Genomic DNA, 21,575 nt, shown 5'->3' with positions numbered 1-21,575 from the left:
AAAAGGTAATAAAAAAACATTTACCGTTAAATGCCATGTCTTTAAATGCCATGTCTATTAGGCCCATAATGTACACCACGGGAGGTTGGTGGCACCATCATTGGGGAGGACAGGCTCGTGGTAATGGCTGGAGCGGAATAGGTGGAATGGTATCAAATACACGGTTTCCATGTGTTTGATGTCATTCCATTTGCTCCGTTACAGCCATTATTATGAGCCGTCCTCCCTTCAGCAGCCTCCACTGATGTACACATAGGATGTCCCTTGAAAAAAATTGAGACACTCCCGAATGTCATGGTATAATTTGCAACCTGATGCACAGTCCATTAGTCAGGCTGTACAGTGCAATTCAAATATTCAATATGCACAACAGGCTGACTGGGAAGGTGATTTTCCACAGTCAAATTCCTGTAATATGAGCTAAGATGCTAATATTTGTAGAAACTCTACATAGTTGTGTTCTGTGGGTGTCACTGAGTAGGCTGATACCCTGTTTCATGGGTGCACAATCCATAGGTTCGTCTGTACACAGTGCATGTATGTATGCCCCCAATGCAATCATTCAGTCTAATACATCCACAGTGGGATTTCATGAGAAAAATGTAATTATGTATCAACATTCCAATCTAGTTTAGCATTATCTAGTCCAAATATGGCATGATTCCACTATTTGTATCCGTTTGCATCACTTTCAATGAGGGACTTTTATGTTTTTTTAACCCCTTTTTCTCCCCAATTTTCGATCTTGTCTTATCACTGCAACTCCCCAACGGGCTCGGGAAAGGCGAAGGTGGAGTCATGCGTCCTCCGAATCATGGCTCGTCTAACCGCGCTCCTTAACACCCGCCAGCTTAACCCGGAAGCCAGCCGCACCAATGTGTCAGAGGAAACACTGTTCAACTGGCTACCGGGGTCAGCCTGCAGGCACCCATCCGCCACAAGGAGTCGCTAGAGCGCGATTTTATTTTGAAGGCAAACCACAAATTCCACTACACTCTGAGTGGACATTCAAGTCATAAGAAGGAATTCCCCTCTATCCACGTCATAAGAAGCAATTTTCCTCGACCACGCACACAAATTAGGGAAAACAAAAATTCTCTCCCAACTTTGACAACAAAGTTGTTGTAAAAGAAACAACTTTGTCATAATTTTTTTTGTTATACACATAGCCATGGGAAGATGTTTTGAGTATGAGTTACAAGTAGGGGTTGCTGACTGGGGGAATCACCTTTATAATAAAGCATTTGCAGGTTAACAATAAAATACAACTGTGATGAGTAGCCAAGATTCGTGGACAAGATTCGGTAACAGCAGTCACTGCAGCCTAAGTTAATTTAACTCACTAGTGTGTGTGTGTGTGTGAGAGAGATGACAAAATGAGACATGATTGTGCTCAGGGATATCTAAACTTGTAGAATTCATGGCCGAATACCGACCGGTCACGCAGGGGCATGTGCCCAGGGGCCCTGACCTCCAGGGGTCCCCCATTGATTTTGTTAGTCACTCTCACTCAGATATCATTAACATGGCATAAGTCATGGCAAATGTGTAGAATTGCACTAAAATGTTTTGCCCACGAGGTGGGGGGAACCAAATCTTGCTTAGGGCCCCCAAAAGGCTAGAGCCGGCCCTGATTGTGCCTATTAAAACTGAGCACAAATGGACATCTATTCTGTCCATTGCGCTCACCTCGATTCAGCGTCAGCTGCGCCGCGCCCAACATAGTGTTGCCTGTTAGACTAGTGGGCTGACATAGGCAGGAGCAGGCCCAATATTCCATGTTCCATTTTGATATTGTTCCCATTTTCTTTTTGCCAAGTTTAGAATTGTAGACTAATAGAAAATAGAAGTGGAAGACTATTGCAAGCACTGCTTCAGATCACTTGATATTCACCAAAAGGAGGAGAGAAGAGGCAGGGCAGGGCAGCACGTCTAATAGGCAATTTAATTCAAAGTCAAATGAATTAAATTTCCCAAATTATAATTACTCCTGTCTATACAGAAATAAATAAAATCATAAAAAATAGGCTAGTACACCAGCAAGCATGATTTGACCACAGATTATCATTTGCTTCATTTAAACTGTGGATTGTTTTAAATCCCAAACGCATAGCCTACAGTTGAAAGGCCCGCAATTTGGCCAGCACGCGCAGCAAATACCTAATAGATTAGTTGAGATGCAACCGTCAGTGAAAAGCAGCTAAAATAGGCCCAGGCATATTGCAATATTTAAAAATACAATCGCGGGAATACATAGTTTGGAAGGCAAAAGTCTATTGAATAAAAGAGAAGACAATGAAAAGACTAATCTGTCAATTTGAGCGAATAGTAGCCTATTTTATTGGCTCCAGCTGAGGGCATCATCCATATCCCATCCAGTTATGGACAGGGGGCAGCATTTCCACTTTGAACAAATTGCGTGCCCAAACGGAATTTACTCCTACTCTGTCCCAGAAGGTAATACATGCATATTATTATTACTATTGTATAGAAAACACTCTGAAGTTTCTAAAACTGTTTGAATTATATCTGTAAGTAGAACAGAACTCATTTGGCAGACAAAAACCTGAGAAGACTTCCAAACAGGAAGTGAGAACTCGATTTTCAAAACAGTGCCAAATGATACCCCATATAGTTATGGATAAGCAAACACTTCCTAGGGCTTCCACTAGATGTCACCGTCTTTAGATTTTGGTTATATGATTCTACTATAAAGGAGGGGCTCATAGGAGCTATTTTGAGTGGTCTGCAGAAAGCCTCGGTCTCATTATGCGCGCGAGCGAGAGAGAATGCTCTCGTTCCAATGCTCTTTCTTCAGACAATGAAATTCTCCGGTTGGATCCTTATTGATGATTAATGTTAAACACATCCTAAATATGGATTGCATACATCATTTGACTTGTTTCTACGACCTGTAACGGAACTTTTTGAGTTTTTGTCTGGAGGGATTGCTCGTGCGTCATGAAAATGGATTCGTGGGCTGAACATGCTAACAACAAGTGGCTAAATGATGGGCTTTATGGAACTTTTCAGTCATTTATTGTCGAACTGGGAATCCTGGGAGTGCCTTCTGGTAAAGTTATTCGAAGGTAAGTGCATATTTATAGTGTTTTTGTAGCTTCTGTTGACGCCAAAATGGCGACTATTTCTTTGGCTGGATTGTGCTCTGAGCGCCGTTCTCAGATTATTCTTTTTCCGTAAAGTTTATTTTGAAATCTGACACAGCGGTTGCATAGAGGATAAGTTTATCATTAATTCTGTGAATAACACTTGCATCTTTTATCAATGTTTATTATGAATATTTCTGCAAAATCACCGGATGTTTTGGAATCAAAACATTACCACACGTAACGCGCCAATGTAAACTGAGATTTGTTTTAATATATATATGCACATTATCGAACAAAACACACAATACATGTATAACATGATGTCCTATGACTGTCATCTGATGAAGATAATCGAAGGTTAGTGATTCATTTTAACTATATTTCTGCTTTTTCTAACTCCTATTGTTGGCTGAAAAAATGGCTGTGTGTGTTTGTGACTTGGCTCTGACCTAACATAATCATATGTTGTGCTTTCACTGTAAATAATTTTTGAAATCGGACACCATGGGTAGATTAACAAGATGTTTGTCTTTCATTTGCTGTATTGGACTTGTTAATGTGTGAAAGTTAAATATTTCAAAAAAAATATTTTTGAATTTTGCGCGCTGCCTTTTCAGTGGAATGTTGTGGGTGTTCCGCTAGCGGAACCCCGGGGCTAGAAAGGATATGTGACCCGTTTCAGGAAACTAGGCGGATGTCGTAAATCACGACTTCACAGGAGAGCCGTTTGAACGTAAAAAACGTTTTTTATCAAAATGTGTTTTTTGGCAGAAATGCCGTCGGGAACATGTGAACTTTCATGTGCCTTAATAACATTATTTTATGCCATCTGTAAATACGAATAAAGTTGTTAAATTACGAGCCTAGTTGGTTTAGCCAAAGAAAAGGCCAGGAACATTCCTGCTAGCCATGATTGGCCGAGACAATGAGTGGGCTGGACATGCCGAGAGATGAGTTTTAGATTGGTCTACGGTGTAACATCTTGTGTCTATAAAAATGAGCTGCTCGTTATACGTACATAATCCTTTCTAATGCAGTTTTTTTCAAAAGATATAACGTTAGCCATGGAGAACTGCAAATTTATTGCTACTGCTCTCAGTAACATTGCTGCCTTTAATTTATCAGGCGCTATCGACAAATGTCAGTGGGAAAAAGTTATGATGGGACTACATTCTGGAGGACGATCATGCCATTCTGACTCTGAAAAATGACTCAGACGATGAGGAAATCCCTGATTTAGGTAAAAACATTTCCATTGAAGAAGACATTGTAGTCTTCTGATCACAGTGATGGGGAAGAAACGACGATCAACGTGTATGAACTGTGTGTAACGTTAGCCATTTTGCATTTAATGTTAGCTAGCTAACATTGAATCTATTTGGTTAACTTTAGCTAACTATGACAATCGGTTTGTATTGCTAGTAATCTATGGCTTGGGATTATAGTTAATTGTTTAGCTAGCTAACGTTAACATTACATGTCTAAACAGAAGACCCCAAGTTAAAGCTTGCTGTTAGCTAGCTAACGTTAGCTGAGGTTAGATAGCTAGCTTGCTAACACTAACTTACGTGTATGAACTGTGTGTAACATAAGTGATGTTTTCTCAGAATGCCATTTCGCATTGCTAGCTAACATTGCATTTATTTGGTTAACTTTAGCTAGCTATGACAATCGGTTTTTATTCCTACAACTTTTGTGAGGATATGTGTTTTATGCACTATAGCCCGCCACCACATCATTTGTGACTGAATATTGTATGCTGTATCTGCTTTGTGCATGTGTGCCTGTGTGTGTGCTGGAAGTAACATTTTGCCCCAGATAGTGTGCTGAGAAGCTGTGGTTAACCTTGAGCGAGAACAGTATGCTTTCTATGCAGGTGCAAATAGCTCAACAGTGTTACAGAACTGTCTGACCTCAGTCTCCAGGGTGTGGGAGCGTAATCTACACAGCAACAGCGCCGGACATCTGGAGCGCCACCGACAGGCTAGTGAGTCTAAACCACGCTAAGCCTCTACTGTGATAGTTCCAACTCGTCCCCGTTGGCCTATCACTGTCACAGTATAACAAAGGTTGATTGTATCATTTCGAGTCAGTTCTCTGCTTTACCCTGCGTGGTGATACAGTGAACCTGTATATACGAAAATTGAATTTACCATTTATCACTTATGTTAAATAAAAATACTTAAAGTATATTCGGGGACTTTGAATCACATTTTATCCTGATACCAAATTCGGTGGAAAGCTGCTGCCATCCCATGTGACAAAAGCAGCAGTCTCTACAAGGAATTGATGACAGCACTTGGTATGCAAAGCATAAACATGTTTTGATTATTTAATTGACCTCCAACATGATTGGCACTACTTTTATTGATCTCACATTGTTTCTGTGTCTTGGGGCCTCTACAAAGACCAGAGTGAACACTGTCTGAGATTGCTGGTGTTGTGAAGAACAGCACTGTGACATGGATCAACAGCTGGTTGGACTGGAGGATGATACCGTGCTGGTGGAAAGCTATGGCAGGCAACAATACCCGACGCCGTACTTCAGGCCGCTGCCACAGATCAAGCAGTACCAGCACTTCAGGTGAAAATAATTTTCATTGTATGAGGTTATTCTTCTTATCTAAACTTGGGAGGTGAATTGATGTTGTGCAAGGTTGTAATGTCTTCTGATTTTTTGTTATTCCCTGTTTTACAGCTTCGATGCTCTGGAGCCTGGTGTTGTTGCCAAGGAGCGTTCAGACTGTCGGGACCAGATGTCAGCTGCTGTGCATGCTGACATCCTTCCTACCATAGATGATCTGCCTGTACAAGCACCATCTGGACTGGACACAGCTAGACAAACTAATCTTTTTGAGATGATCAGGGAGTTTTGCGACGAAGAGGCTATGGACATCGCACGCCCTGCACCAAAGTCAAAAGCAGGACAGAAACAGGCTCTCCGAATATAGATTCCCTTGTTCATTCGTGGTTTACACCTTCTGTAGAGACCCATCCACTTAGCAAGACTTAGCAAAATATTTATATATAAAATAAAAGATTATAGGTGTCGTAACATGATTTTGTGACATACCACAATAACATCATGTGACCGTATCAAGTGTCCACCACACAAATATATGGCGCATTCATCTGTTTATGTACTGTACATGAGCACCTCACTCAGGTTTCAATTCAGGTTGCATGGCCTTAACTTGTATGGAATACTATGTGATAAGTGTGGGTGTAACAGTATATAAAGTATGCTAATGTTTTGGTGTGAAGGCATTTGGGCAATTGTGTAAAGTACTTCAGTAAAAATACTTTAAAGTACTACTTAAGTATTTTGGGGGGGTAATCTGTACATTACTTCACTATTTATAGTTTTGCCTACTTTTACTTCACCACATTCTGAAAGAAAATAATGTACTTTTTACTACATACGTTTTCCCTGACAACCAAAAGTAGTCGTTACATTTTGACAGGAAAATTGTCCAATTCACACATTCAATATAACATCCCTGGTGATCCCTACTGAATCTGATCTGGCAGACTCCCTAAACACAAATGTTTTGTTTGTAAATTATGTCTGAGTGTTGGAGTGTGCCCTTGGCTATCAGTCAATAAACATTTTTTTTTTTTTAAAGACAAGATCATTTTGCCGTCTGATTTAATATAAGGAATTTGAAATGATTTATACTTTTACTAAAGTATGACAATTTAGTACTTTTAGCATTTTGAAACTATTTAACCATAAACTTAATTGTTTAAAACCTGGATGTTTTATGTCATTTATGTCATTCCTTGTTTGGGTCTGTTGTCGCCTCCTTCTTTGCCCAAAGATGGCTATTACCAGCTCATCGTCCTCTACTGTCCCAGTGTAATATCGCTCCTTTCCCCTTTTTTTCGTTTTTATTTTAAGGGAGTATGCAAGCACACTCATTCGGTTCACCTAGCCGAGTTCTGCTAGGCACCAACCAAACCCATGTATGCGGGCGGTTTAAGTGTTTAATGCTGTTTGTTCACAGGTCCAGCTGCACTGGTGAGTCCATTTCTGGCAAGTGCGCAACTCTTTGGCTGCCTAATCACAGAAACACCTCATCCTCATGGTACCCCAACTACTGCTGGGAGACTACAAATTATTTAGGCATTTCTTTCACACAGGAATCACTATTGTCAAATAACTGATCTTATGTAGTTGGCAGTGAAATGGGAATGACTTGATTAACTGTAATGGCAATAATTTAGTTGTTTGTGTTTTCTCACTGTAATGCACTGATCCCAACATTATTGTATTATTGTATATTATTGTGGTTTCTGTAAAACTGCAGGTTTGTACAATACAACCTGACCTTTGGTCACACCCAGGATAAGAACACTGGAGAAACAATATCAGACACACTGACAATCTTTTTGTTGCCTCAATGAACACAAAACAACATCAAGTAACTTTAAAAAATCTATATTGAGTGCTGCCCCTCTACTTAAGAATCTGATGTACTTATGTTGATCAACACACCCCTTCTGAGCTTTCTAGAACCGTTTACGATAGAGATGATATTCACAAGTTGATCTCTCACATATTTTGATTGTTCACATAGTGCTCTCAGATCATGGTTTTCAGACTCAAATGTTCAGTGGTGATTGTGTGAAAATTTTAAATGGACAATCAATGACATAATACACTTAGCTTGAGTATGTTATTATTTATCCTCTATCCCAGTCCCTAATTGAACCTTAAGCCATACCCCCTATACCCCTTTGGAGATACGGGAGGACTGGTACGGGAGGACAACTCTTTTCCTAATCGTGGTCATTTTTTGGAACACTCACTTATAAACATGACCTGTGGAATGCACCTGGAATTTTGGCTTGGGAGCACCAGTGCCTCTCAGATAATACATTGAATGGCAAATGGTTACATCTGTATTGTTGTTTAAAGTCCAGTGTGCTCAGACTGTTGTTTCATTTGTATCATTTGAGAGGAGTGCACCACGAGCAAAGTCATTTGTATCATTTTACTTTGTTGGGAGAACCACTAGCAGAGGCAAGTCTGATGAGGCTCTGTCATAGAAACAAACGGAGCATGGCTCTGTCTCAGTGGTTGCACCTTTACAATGCAGAAAATCGCTTGTCTCTAGCTCAAACCGTTAGAAAATCAAGACCTATTTTACTCGAGCTTCTTTCCGGCAGGGGATTGCTGTAAACTCTTAAAAAGGGGCACACACAAATTAATCATCATGAGTAACGCTTCGAACACACCGACAGTGTATTTTTGCAAAATAGTATGCAGCATCATCTGGATATGTATGCAACAAATGTTCAACATTCACCTTCTTATACCATTTCTGTCAAGCCATCTACGCATACAGTCTGACGCATACGTTTGATAAATCCAACGTATGCACCACACCGAACGCTCTGCAACGCAATGTTGCAAGGCAAACAGAGCGTTTCATTGGAAATGAAATGAATGTAATCTGGTGTACCAAAATACAATGACGCTGTCGGTGTGATCGAAGTGTAAGGAACTACGCAAACTATGAAAACACAGATCAAATAAACCCAATTTAACCTATAAAAAACATTTGTTACAGAAAATAGATGATTTGCAGTATGGATCAGATTTGTATTTTCGTAGCAGGTTCGGATAATTAACGTAGCAGGTTAGAAACATTCGGTTAAGGTTAGGACATTAGTTAGGCTAGGGTTAGTTAAAATGCTCCCCGAAATGACTCAAAATTACGATTTATGTGTAACTTCCGTAACTGTATAAAGAATCCCGGAGCAGACAACGCGAAAAGTCTGTCGATGTGGCCTTGAGCAAGACACTTAACCCTAATTTGCTCCAGTAACGCCACACTACTATGGCTGACCCTGTAAAACAACATATTTCACTGCATCTGAATGTGACAATAAAAACATTTTTTCCATTAATTTTCCCAGTAAACCCAGATCTCGAACATGGCAGATACGGTGAACGTGAGTAGACTACATTGAAAATAACGGTTGGCCATCTTGGACGCTATCTCTAGTTGTTTTATAGTTCAATGACCTCACTAATGGTGCTTTCAAGACAACTGGGAACTCGGGAAAAAAATAGGTCAAAGTTGGATGATTGTTCTAAACGATTTTTCCCAGTCTGAGCTTGTTTTTTCCTGAGGCAGAGATTTCCGGAGTTCCCAGTTGTTTTGAATGCGGCAACAGTCACACACAGTATTTGTGCATGTGCACGGATTGCTTCACGCTGTTACACGGTGGTAGCAACAGGACCAACACAGCAGAGAAGTTTGGTAGAGAAGTTTCAACGCTCGTAGTTGTTGCGGTAATTGACCCACTATGCTGTTTCCTTTGTGCATCTACTTCACATCGCTGGGTATACCTTTAACTAGCTAGCTAAATTAATCTAGCTAGCTAGCTAGTTGCCAATACACTTGCCCTGGCTGGCTGTCATGATCAAACCAACACACTTTGGATCAATAACAAAGGCAAAACCCAAAACTGAATCATCTCACCTTATACTTTTTTGAGTAATCCTTGTTTCTTTTTTTCTGATTGACTCGTGTGTTATGTTGTATTTGAACACCAACATATGTTTTCTATGCTAGCTCTCGCCTCTCCTCCAGGCAGTCATTTGAATCGAGGTGACAACTAACATCGTTGCTTAGCAACAAACATAATTTTAATCCCCTCGGCTCATGGAGATGTCATGACCCATGACGCAATTTTAGAGGCAAAAACAGGCGAGGTGACAAATTGAGGGGACATATGATTATTATCACGTACTACAACATCTATAAAAGCTACCTTGTAATAAATGTTTTGCACAATAAACGCAGTGTATGAGATAATAGGATGAGTTATGTTGAAACATAAATGTCTATTGTGAGTTTTATGTCAGGGTGAACCAATGGGCACGTTTGAGTGTTAGGGCAAAAGCATAGGGCTAAAGCAAAATTAGTACAGAATGAAGATAGGCAGGAACTGCTTGTCGAATAAAAATCCCTGATCAGGCTTGTAGGTGATGTCATGGCGAAATTGGCTAGTTATCCTATTCAATTACTAGAGGGGAAATGTAAAAAACTCTCAAACTTCCAGAATGTGGTGAAAATGGATTGGTCAGGGAGAAACCCAAACCAGTCTAATTGGAATGAATGGCACTAGAGGCATCATCCTGATTTTACTTATGCAGGAAAATAAAAGTAAGGCATTTGATATATCACAAATTGTATAATACCTAGAATTATAAATACCATACAGGTTTTATACACATTTCATGTAATATGTATGTAATCAGATCTCAATTTTTAGTTTTCTTGGAAAGCTGTGAGTGCTATTATATGACACAATATCAGAACTTGTTGCATTTACAACTTGTCTAAGTCCTATCATCAACGGATTTGAGTCAGTGTATGGCTGTGGATTGACTGCATTGTTTGAATGGAATGTAGACATATTGGCAGTTCATTTTAAAACATTTATGGAATCATTCCTCTAAAACTGTATGGCTAGTTAGCTAGCAAACATACAGTGCAAATAAATTCTTCAAATTCATTATTTTACAAAATATCTTATCACAGCACTGGCAAACCATGGACCAACTCCCTGACCAAAATGGCTGCGCTTTATCACATCATAAGAAGGTTCATGCCCTTTCTAGTATTCTAATTCCTAATTCTATAACGGTCTATAACGGTCATCTCGAGCCAAACTGCGCATGTGCAGGCTGTCAATTCAAAGGCACCTTAGATATAAAGTTGTTTTTGATGAAAATGTAATGAATAACAAAGTATGTGGACACCTGCTCATCAAACATCTCATTCCAAAATCATGGGCATTAATATGGAGTTGGTCCCCCTTTGCTGCTATAACAGCCTCCACTCTTCTGGGAAGGTTTTCCACTAGATGTTGGAGCTTTGCTGCGGGGACTTGCTTCCATTCAGCCACTAGAGCATTAATGAGTGTCATGCTGAAACAGGAAAGGGCCTTCCCAAACTGTTGCCACAAAGTTAGAAGCACAGAATTGTCTAGAATATAATTGTATGCTGTAGCTTTAAGATTTCCTTTCACTGGAACAAAGGGGCCTAGCTCGAACCATGAAAATAAGCCCCAGACCATTATTCCCCCTGCTCCAAACTTTACAGTAGGACTATGCATTCGGGTAGGTAGCGTTCTCCTGGCATCCGCCAAACCCAGATTCGTCTGTCGGACTGCCAAATGGTGAAGCGTGAGTCCAATGGCGGTGAGCTTACACCACTCCAGTCGACGCTTGGCATTGCGCATTGTGATCTTAGGCTTGTGTGCGGCTGCTCGGCCAAGGAAACCCATTTCATGAAGCTCCAGACGAACAGTTCTTGTGCTGACGTTGCTTCCAGAGGCAGTTTGGAACTCGGTAGTGAGTGTTGCAACTGAGGACAGATGTAATTTCACGATGATATGGCTCTATACATAACTGAGCAACGCATTAAATCTGTACTTGGTTTGGGTACCGTGAAGAAATCCACAGTGGCGTGTCTGGTGAGGTATGTATGTCTGTTTGAGGTGTATGCAAATAGATTAGTAGTTTGGCATTTTCAACACAGAAATGTTTCTTAAAAGACTAGAAGAGAAGTCAATTTCTCCTCAACCCTCAACCATGAAAGACTATCATGCATGTTGTGGATGTTAGTTATGTATGTGTAGTTAAGAGCAAGGCGTGCTGCTTTGTTTTGAGCCAGATGCAGCTTTGCTAGGTCTTTCTTTGCTGCACCTGGCCATACTACCGGACAGTAATGAAGATGGGACAAGAACAAAGCCTGAACAATTAGTACAGTTAATATTTGTGTCAAAAACGTAGAATATCTTTTTATAACAGACATACCTCACCCCATCTTCACAACAACTTTGTCAATATGACTTAACCATGATAACTGACCATCCAATTTTACTCCTAGGAGTTCCGGTTCTTCAACTTGATCAATGGTCACACCCTTTATGCACAACTCGTGTTTAGCTCGAGGTCTAAGAGAATGCTTTGAACCAAATACAATGCTTGGATGTATTTAAGACCAGTTTATTGTTAACTACCCATTCTGACATTGACTGTAACTCCTTGCTAAGATTCTCAGTGAGCTCACTGGCTGTAGGTGCTGATGTATAGTGTGCAATCATCAACATATATAGTCATTTTAGCTTCTTGTAAGACAAGTGGCATATCATTTGTAAAAATTGAGGAGCGTAACGGCCCAAGGAAAATGCTATCGCACTGTAAATATCTGATGTTACAGAAGCTTCCATTGAAAAATACTCTCAGAGTTCGATTATAACAAGTGAGTTTTAGTGAGCTTGTTCAACATTGCAGCTGACAGTGCAGGTAACTGCCGACTGACTGATCTACAAAGAATCTTGCATCATAAATACAGTGGCTTGTGAAAGTATTCACCCCCCTTGGAATTTTTATATTTTGTTGCCTTACAACCTGGAATTAAAATAGATTTTCGTGGGGGTTTGTATCATTTGATTTACACAACATGCCTAACACTTTGAAGATGCAAACAAGAAATAAGACAAAAAAACATAAAACTTGAGTGTGCATAACTATTCATCCCCAGAAAAGTAAATACTTTGTAGAGCCACATTTTGCAGAAATTACAGCTGCAAGTCTCTTGGGGTATGTCTCTATAAGCTTGGCACATCTAGCCACTGGGATTTTTGCCCATTCTTCAAGGCAAAACGGCTCCAGTTCCTTCAAGTTGGATGGGTTCCGCTGGTGTACAGCAAACTTTAAGTCATACCACAGACTCTCAATTGGATTGAGGTCTGGGCTTTGACTAGGCCATTCCAAGACATTTTAATGTTTCCCTTTAAACCACTCAAGTGTTGCTTTAGCAGTATGCCTAGGGTCATTGTCCTGCTGGAAGGGGGATGTGTCAGAAAACATAAATTAAATTAAGCAAGGTAATTTTAAGCAAGGTCATTTTAAGAATTGTCTCTAGTTTGAAGTATACCCACTACATGTATGACGTTTCCATACTATGCATGGTGCATGTAATATGAAAAATTATGAAAGTGTTTGTGTTGAGAGAGGGATGTGATTTAAGAAGCCATAAGAGATAATTGTTTTTTATAACTTTGCACAGCGAGTAGTCACCGCCCCTGAGTGAGGTCAGAAAGTGTGTCAGCCGGCCAGAACCGCCCCTTTCCTGCAAACTGTATAAATTATGTGTTAAGAAAGTAACATACCAGACCAGAAAGACGTGAAGCTGCAGCTGCACGTTTAAAGTGGTTTGAACTTTGAATCTCAACACGAGGTGAAGACAATAACCCCCCCCCCCCCCCGGAAAATCACTGGTACGGCTGATTAACTGTCCTAAGTAAAGTATCTTCAAAAGCTAATTTAAGTAGGACCATCCTTTTACTCTGCTCAAACCATCGATACGGCTGGCTAGCCTATCTTTAAAGAAGCCTCTTCAAAAGTGGATGGAAGTAGTTCTGTTCAGGACCACACGACATGTCACCGGATACCGGACAGATACAGAGAAGGACAACAGTAGAAGACTTGTCGGAACCATTTCGGACAATCAGAGCCTTACAAGTGTGCCGCGAAAAAAGGTCCAACTCCCTTTCCAAGGCTACCTTCTTCACCGAGAGAGATCCCCGGAGAACCCAGGCATTTCACGTAAATACATTAAGGATTTCACGTAGATACATTAATGTTTTCTTACTCAAAGCGGGCGGCGGTTTGTGTGCAAATATATGGTTACTGTAGGTGAGAGTAGTTTCTGAATGTACCAATGTTAAGTGTCTCTGTCCCTCTCTCACTCCCTCTCCATCTCTTCTTTAACAAGCAGCCATGTTGTTGCCATTCCGCTAGGGACCTGTTTTCAGAGTATTAAGTCCCCAGTCAATAACCAGTGCAAAGTGTGTATGTTTATCCTGTGTTCCCATTTAATTAGCTAGTAAATAAATAATTAAATCAATTTGTGTAGTACTGAATCATAAGTAAGGCTCGGGTTTTTGCAGATGCAAGGAGGTTACAACTGTTCAGAATGGTGATATGATACGAGGTTATGATTAATAAGTTGGCTGTTTATACACGTGATAATTAAAGACCTTTTAGAGTTTATTTCGGGAGATGGTAACTCTTTAAAGAACAGCTCTCGTGGTGCCCCAGATCCTAATGAGTTAATTGTAACATGATTAATTTGATGTGGTAACAATTAAACATAGTTGGTTAATTAGATAAATAACAGTCTTCAAATGAATGTTAAAGTCACAACACAACACTTTGAAAGGTGGTGATCAACGATGGTCACCGACTAGGGGGCAAGAGGAGGAGGGATTTCGGTGGGAGGGTTCAGTCAGATGAGAACGAGGAAGATGGATCCAGCATGGCCGGACGGAATGGAGACGCTATCAAGGTACAACAAGAGGACGAGAAGGATGATGGTTTCCGGAGTGGAGGAATATGGAAGGTAGATAGACAAACTTGAATCTGATGGCGCATTGAGCAAAAATAGTGAAAAAGAGTAGGAGACAGGGATAAAGGAAAATGAAACAAAAAGGGCTAAAATGAGCATAGATTTTTGGTACTATTCACTAACATTTATGCTTTTTTGGGAGATCCGTTTGAAGTATTGAGGATGGTAAAGGATGAATTAGGAAAGACGAAGTCAGTCAGAGTGACGAGAAGTCAGGATCGAGGGAATGATGAACGGAGCAAAGTACAGAGAGATCCTTGATGAAAACCTGCTCCAGACAACGACCCTAAGAACACAGCAGAGACAATGCAGGAGTGGCTTCGGGACAAGGCTCTGGATGTCCTTGAGTGGCCGAGCCAGAGCCCGGACTTGAACCTGATCGAACATCTCTGGAAAGACCTGAAAATAGCTGTGCAGCGATGCTCCCTATCCAACCTTACAGAGCTTGAGAGGATCTGCAGAGAATGGGAGAAAATCCCCAAATACACGTGTGCCAAGCTTGTAGCATCATACAGAAGAAGACTCGAGGCTGAAATCGCTACCAAAAGAACTTCAACAAAGTACAGAGTAAAGCTTCTGAATACTTATGTAAATGATATATTTCAGTTTTTTGTTTATAATACATTTGAAAAAAATTCTAAAAACCTGTTTTTGCTTTGTCATTATTGTGTGTAGACTGATAAAAAAATAACTAAACTAAATAATCAAGTTTAGAAAGAAATGTGGAAAAAGTCAAGGGGTGTGAATACTTTCCTGAATGGGCTGTGTATACAAAAGTATGTGGACATCCCTTCAAATGAGTGGATTCGGCTATTTCAGCCACACCCGTTGCTGACAGGTGTATAAAATCGAGCACACAGCCATGCAATCTACAAAAAAAAAACAATGGCAGTAGAATTGCCCGCACTCAAACAAGGTTCAGAATGTACACTCAGTGTGCCTACACATTGCACACCCATTAGTTTGTCCATTTTCAACTCACACAATTTTACATGAATTTTGTCAACTTTTGAATTTCAATAGCTCCTTGGTGATGTGACCTACTGGACTCAAACAAGGTTCAGAATGTCCAATGACTACCCTTCAATATTGCTCATGCTTTAGTTTGTCCATTTTCATCTCACACATTTTTACATGAATTTTTCAAACATTCTAATTTCAATAGCTCCTTGGTCATGTGACCTACTGGATTCAAAAAAGGTTCAGAATGGCCACTGACTACCCTTCTATATTGCTCACGCTTTAGTTCACGCTAACTAATTTCAATAGCTATTTGGTCATGTGACCTACTGGACTCAAACAAGGTTCAGAATGTACACTCAATGGTCCAACACATTGCACACCCTTTAATTTGTCCATTTTCATCTCACACGTTTTCCCCTGAATTTTGTAAACGTTCTAATTTCAATAGCTCTTTAGTCATGTGACCTACTGGACTCAAACAAGGTTCAGAATGGCCAATGACTACCCTTGTACATTGCACACCCTTTAGTTTGTCCATTTTCATCTCACACAATTTTACATACATTTTTACAAATTTATCATTTCAATTGCTCCTTGTTCATGTGACCTACTGACCTCAAACTACTTTCAGAATGTCCACGGACTGGCGGAGAAGGGTGCCGTGAGGCATCAAGTGTGGTAACGCGACCAATGATTATTTTCTGTTGCTTCTTCCGACACCCAGTCGATGGTGCTGCTAGATACTGCGATGGGTATTTGGTTCTCAAGCCTATAATTATTGCGCTGGCACTTGATGTCGATTGGGTGTAAAAACCCAGTTGAAGTCCGCTGAAGGTTAGTAACGGCGACTGATGTCCAGTTTGTTAGACAGAAAAGCCTCTGTTGATACCACGGGGTGGCTGTGACCCCCTCATGTCAAAGTGAGGAAATTTGATGAAGCGGGAGTAAACGGCGGGACATAAGTAAGAGTCTCTTGAGGTAGCCAAATGCCTCGCCATCTAATTAGTGACGCGCATGAATGGATGAACGAGATCCCCACTGTCTCTACCTACTATCTAGCGATACAACAGCCAAGGGAACAGGCTTGACAGAATCAGCGGGGAAAGAAGACCCTGTTGAGCTTGACTCTAGTCTCGCACTGTGAAGAGACATGAGAGGTGTCGAATAAGTGGGAGGCCTCGGCCGCCGGTGAAATACCACTACTTTTATCATTTTTTCACTTACCCAGTGAGGCGGGGAGGCGAGCCCTGGGTGCTCGCGCCGGGTGCGACCCGCTCCGGGGACAGTGGCAGGTGGGGAGTTTGACTGGGGCGGTACACCTGTCAAACGGTAACGCAGGTGTCCTAAGGCGAGCTTAGGGAGGACAGAAACTTCCCGTGGAGCAGAAGGAAAAAAGCTCACTTGATCTTGATTTTCAGTATGTATACAGACCGTGAAAGCATGGCCTCACGATTGTGAGGGAAATTTTCGGTTAAATCCTACTAATGCTTGTGTACTAAAATATCCTTCTTTAAGCCTAGGCATTGGGCTTGAGAGTTTCTTTAACTAACTCATATTAGCTAAGTAACAAAGATAATTAAAATGTCTTATCTGCAGAATATGCTTATGCGATTGAACTGTTGAAACTCTTGTTATTAGAATGTCTTCTTTCGGACTCTCGTGTTGGCAGCTGCACTTCCTCCGTCAAATGTGCCTCAGTCACCTTGGGTCCAGAGAGGGGAGAAGTCAGGCTTATCTATCACATGTCCCTGTTGATATGCAGAATATCAGCGGGGATTATGGCAAAGGAGGTCAGAAGGTAACATTGTTTCCATATATGAACTGTGTGTCTTTATTGCAAACCATGTGAAGGGATGGCATGAGTAATGGGGAACCAATCAATCCACAGTGTCTGTGTGTCAGTCACCTCCTTTTAGGGGGAGAAAGTTTCCACCTTGAACTAGGGGAGAGATAAAAGTAACAACAAATGTCCTAAATTCTTTAGTACTGAACAAAACACGCAGAAGGGCCAGAGGCCAGACACAAGAGTGTGGGAGAGCCCAGGCAGGCGGGTAGAAGGCATAAGACATTGACTTTGGGCTCTGGATAGGTAGGGGGCTAGGTGGTGGTGGTCGCCCATCCGCCCGGGCCCATCCTCTGGTGGGACTGTAAGTCAGATTGGGACTCGCTGTGGAAGTCAAAAGGTCACCAGGTGCACGAGGAGGCCTCCCCCAAGGCAGGGGGCACTTGGAGTCCGAGCAAGGGCGGACGGACTCGGTGGCTGGGGGCAGCACTCAGGCCATGGAGGTTGGAGTGGGGACTTAGTCTGTGAGCAGAAAAAAAACAGGCGGGTCAGCAGGAGCACAGAGCCTGTTTCGGGTTACCAGGTTCACAGAGCCTGTTTCGAGTTATCAGGTGCATGTGGTTCCTAACAGCAGCATTACAGACATTTTAGTAATTCCAGGGAGTAAGCTATAGTCTAAGGCCAAGGGAGAGGGGTGTTGACCGGGTAGGGAAAGTAGGTGTGGAGGCCTGGAGGTCTGTAGTTCCAGGGAGTAAGCTATACACTCTCAGGCCCAAGGAGAAGGCAGGCAGGCAGTGATTGTAGGCCTAGAGGCCAGGAGTCAGAGGTCACCAGGTCACTGTCCTTCAGGGGGCAGAGCAGGCATATTCATGTAAAATCGTGTGAGATGGAAATGGACCCAAAAAAGGGTGTGCAATGTATAGGCCCACTGAGTGTACATCTGAACCTTGTTTGAAGTCAGTAGGTCACATGACCAAAGAGCTATTGAAATTCGAATGTAAAAAAAGTTTGTACTTTGTACAATTAGTTTGTACTAACTAATTCAACTAGGAATACAAAATGCTGCTTACCTTTCCACATGTTTATTAGCTTTGCAAAGTAAATTATTGTCCAAATCGTGAAAATAAGACCTGTGCAATGTTGTGCACAATATTATCAACATCATGACACTTATTTGGAGTCTGTGGTTCAAGTGGTTTGAAAGCTATTGAGGTTTGAAAGCGCGAATATCCAACCTGAAACTGTCTTCATCTCGGCGTCAACATGACATTACAGGGGATTTATATTGGAGAAGCATTTTGACTAGCTTTATACTGTACTGTCTTTGGGTACATAAAAACTCTGTGGTTAAACTGCAGTACCGAAGCAAAACTGTAAGAGCAGTCGAAACCGAGCAGTTGAAACCGTGTTTCTATTCCGGAACCCTTACCCCTTTACGATGTAATGTACAGGCCACCACCGATGTGAAACAGGCAAGAATAACTAAGCACTTCCGGGTCACGAATGTGCACTTGCGCTGGAGTTTGTGTTTGAGCCCAGCGCAATCCTTCAGAATAAGAGTTCCGTCCTGTATACTTATTAAATGAATAAGTAAGGCGGAAAGGATGAAAAATTTGCACAATTAGCGATATATTTTATACTAGATATTATACAAAGAATAATTTTAAGTATTTCTATAATATATATTTGTATTTATTTTAAGCTTAAATGGTCAACAATGTTGTTTGTGCACTCCTATCATTTATTGGACTGTACTTTATTGCCTGTACATTGTGTTGCAGTATTAGGGGTGTCCATTCTACTCAGGAGCACTTTTACTTTCCAAATCCACTTAGTTTACACACCGAGGAGCGTCATCTTGCAGTGTGAATTAAAAATGCCATTCCATACCAGACTCTTGGCTTGCCCTTAAAATGGAGGTGCCAAAATCCGACTATTTGCGGGTGATTAGGTGAGAAGCTAAGTGCTAAAGCGAAACAATGGAGACAATGTGATCAGTAAATGGAGTGTTAACTGATTGGCATACCTATAACTGACCTACATTATCCTAATGATGATGAGCAGGCTGCAGCCTTTACACATATAAATCAGCCCAAGGCAGTAGCGGTGCATGGGTAAAATCACTGGGGAACCCAAGCCACTTGAGGACAACAACATAATGAGATGTAACAATTCAAGTTTTTCTGGCTCCCCTTCACACCTTGTTTTGGTGCGTCAGGACCATTCACAGTTGAGTTCGCTCAGTTTAGCTCAAAACTGGCAAATTTTTAAATATTTTTTTGTAAAGGGAGGCCAAATGCTCGCTGGCTTCCCTTGCCTTCAATGCTACTGGCGCCAACAATGTCATACTCATTTGGACCAGACAGAATCAGGTAGATGGCCAAAACATAGAGAGACAGCTTGCTCGGATGCTTTCTCCTGTTACATACATTCATCCTCTTGCGAATTGAAGGAAAATTATGAAACACAAAGAGACAAAATATTTTTAGTGTTTCATAATTTTCCTTCAATTCGCAAGAGGCTGAATATATATATATTATTTTATATATATAATTATTTTGGTAAATGTTTTGGGGAAGCCTGGCAACTTCCTTTGGCATCCATGAATACACGCCACTGGCCCAAGGCCAACCTTACATGCCAAAACATGCATCAGGTCAAACGTTTTGGCTAGACAAAGTACATTTATTTTTTTAGGCAGAACTGCAATGCTACTGGGTTTTTCACGGTTGCAGAGGGTGCAGTTGCCGTATCAGGTGGTGATACAGCCCAACAGGCCTGTAAAGGTTTGTGAAGGTCTTAGGGGCCAAGCTGAATTTCTCCAGCCTCCTGAGTTTGAAGGGGAGCTGTTGCGCCTTCTTCACCATACTGTCTGTGTGGACGGACCATTTCAGATTGTCAGTGATGTGTACGCCAAGGAACTTGAAGCTTTTCCTCTTCTCCACTGCAGCCCCGTCGATGGAGACGTGGGCGTGCTCCCTCTGCTGTCTCCTGAAGTCCACAATCAGCTCCTTCGGTTTGTTCACGTTGAAGGAGAGGTTATTTTCCTGGCACCACTGGCCCTCACCTGTATGCTGTCTCATCGTTGTTGGTAATCAGGCCTACCATTGTTGTGTCGTCTGCAAACTTGATGATTGAATTGGAGGCATGAGTGGGTAAATAGGGAGTGCAGGAGGGAGCTGAGCACGCACCCTTGTGGGGCCCCTGTGTTGAGGATCAGTGTAGTGGAGGTGTTGATGCCTACCTTCACCACCTGTAGGCAGCCCGTCAGAAAGTCCAGGACCCAGTTGCACAGAGCGGGGTTCAGACCCAGGGCCCCAAGCTTGATGATGAGCTTGGAGGGTACTATGGTGTTTATGTTAGTGTTGTGGAGTAACTACAATGTTGTTGATCCATCCGCAGTTATCTCCTATAACTGTTTTAAAATCACCATTGGCCTCATGGTGAAATCCCTGAGTGGTTTCCTTCCTCTCTGGCAACTGAGTTAGGAAGGGCCTTTTTGTAGTGACTGGATGTATTGATACATCATCCAAAGTGTAATGAATAACTGCACCATGCTCAAAGGGATTATTCAATATCTGTTGTTTTTTACCCATCCACCAACGGTCTTTGTGATTGAATCTGTGCTTGATATTCTCTGCTCGACTGAGGGACCTTACAGATAATTGTATGTGTGTAGTCGTTCAAAAATTATGTTAAACGCTATTATTGCACAAAGAGTGAGTCCATGTAACTTATTATGTGACTTGTTAAGCACATTTTTACTCCTGAACATATTTAGGCTTGCCATACAAAAGGGTTGAATACTTATTGACTCAAGACATTTCAGCTTTTCATTTTTAATTCATTTGTAAAAATGTCTAAAAACATAATTCCACTTTGACATTATGGGGTATTGTGTTTAGATCAGTGACACAAAACCTCAATTTAATCAATTTTAAATTCAGGCTGTAATATAACAAAATGTGGAAAATGTCAAGGGGTGTGAATACTTTCTGAAGGCACGGTAAATAGTGACCGAACACTGGTCACAATGTTTACATACTGTTTTACCCACTTCATATGTATAGACTGTATTCCAGTCAAGGCTAGTCCTATATAACTACTTCTGTACACACATTTTCTATTAATATACTGTCCATACTGTCTATACACACCATTATATATACATATATATATATTTATATTCCGGACTCTGCTCTTTCTGATATTTCTTTGTTTTTTTAATTTATGTGTATCGTTTTGTGTTGTTAGGTATTACTGCACGAATTTCGAAAGAAC

This window comes from Salvelinus namaycush, chromosome 4 (assembly GCF_016432855.1).
Source record: "Salvelinus namaycush isolate Seneca chromosome 4, SaNama_1.0, whole genome shotgun sequence".
NCBI classification, from domain to species: Eukaryota; Metazoa; Chordata; class Actinopteri; order Salmoniformes; family Salmonidae; genus Salvelinus; species Salvelinus namaycush.
This window is presented reverse-complemented; position numbering follows the sequence as displayed.